The sequence below is a fragment of the Chinchilla lanigera genome, unplaced genomic scaffold (assembly GCF_000276665.1).
Source record: "Chinchilla lanigera isolate Chin_1 unplaced genomic scaffold, ChiLan1.0 scaffold00177, whole genome shotgun sequence".
NCBI classification, from domain to species: Eukaryota; Metazoa; Chordata; class Mammalia; order Rodentia; family Chinchillidae; genus Chinchilla; species Chinchilla lanigera.
In genome coordinates, this window is record NW_004955578.1 from 353618 (window position 1) to 355211 (window position 1594).

Genomic DNA, 1594 nt, shown 5'->3' on the forward strand with positions numbered 1-1594 from the left:
CGAATTATAGGAGTCAATGAAACAGCAGGAAGCAACACAAATGACATTAAAAGATTATTGGCAGATATCATAACAGAAAATTTCCCAAGCATGGAAACAGAACCTGATATCCAGGTAAATGAGGCATTTAGAACTCCAAACAACCAAACCAAAATAAAACTACACCCAGATATATAATAGTCAAGTTCCCAGATCTCCAGCAAAAGAACAGAATATTAAAAGCTGCTAGAGAAAAGAAACAGATTACCCATAAAGGGAAGCCCATCAGAATCACAGCAGAATTCTCAGCACAAACCATCTAATCGAGAAGAGCTTGGAGAGAAATATTACAGGCCCTGAGACAGAACAGTCTTCCAACCAAGACTGATGTACCCTGCCAAACTATCTCTCAAATTCAACGGAGAAATAAAATATTTTCATGACAAAGAACAAGTGAAGAACTTCATGAGCACCAAGCCAGCATTACAAAGAGTACTAAAAGATATTCTGAACGGAGAAAAATCTGACTGCAATTTCAAAAACAACAGTAGGAATGAAACGTCAAGAAGAGCAAACAAATAAACAGGTAGAAAAAGTAGGGCACCAGCGCAAGTAAATAACATGACAATGATAGATAAACACATATCTGTTGTAACTATAAATGTTAATGGCCTCAATTCTCCAGTCAAGAGAAACAGACTGACAGAGTGGATTAAAAATCAAAATCCAACAATATGCTGTATACAGGAAACACATTTCACTGAAAAGGAAACCCACAGACTAAAGGTCAAAGGATGGAAAACAATCCTTCATGCAACAGGAATGCAGAAAAAAGCAGGGGTAGCTATTCTGTTTCCAAACCATGTAAACTTCAAACCGACAACCATCAAAAGAGATAAAGAAGGTCACCACATACTAGTCAGGGGAAAACTGCAAGAGGATGAGATAACACTCATAAACATCTATGTACCAAATATCAGAGCTCCAAATTAGATAAGACAAATCTTAACTGGCATGAAAACCCATAGAATTAGTAACACTATTGTAACAGGGGACTTCAACACCCCATTGACACAAAGAGATAGGTCAACCGGACAAAAAATCAACAATGAAATAACAGATCTGAACCAAAGCTGTGAACAAAAGGACTTAGTAGATGTCTACAGAGTGTTCCACGCCACAACATCAGAATACACATTTTTCTCAGCTGCACATGGGTCATTCTCTAAAATAGACCACATCTTAGCCCATAGAGCATACCTTCTGAAATGCAAAAGAATTGAAATTATCCCATGCATATTATCTGACCACAGTAAAATGAAATTGGAAGTTAATGACAGAAGGAACTCCAAAAACTCCATAAACACTTGGAAATTAAATAACAACCTCCTGAACAAACAATGGGTTACAGAAGAAATTCAAGAGGAAATTTTAAAATACCTACAAAGAAATGAAAATGTAAATGCAACTTACCAGAATCTATGGGATGCAATGAAAGCAGTCCTCAGAGGGAAATTTATAGCAGTAAATTCACACATAAGGAAAACAGAAAGAGAACAAATAAGCAGCCTACTGCTACATCTCAAGCTATTAGAAAAAGAAGAACAGGTCAGGC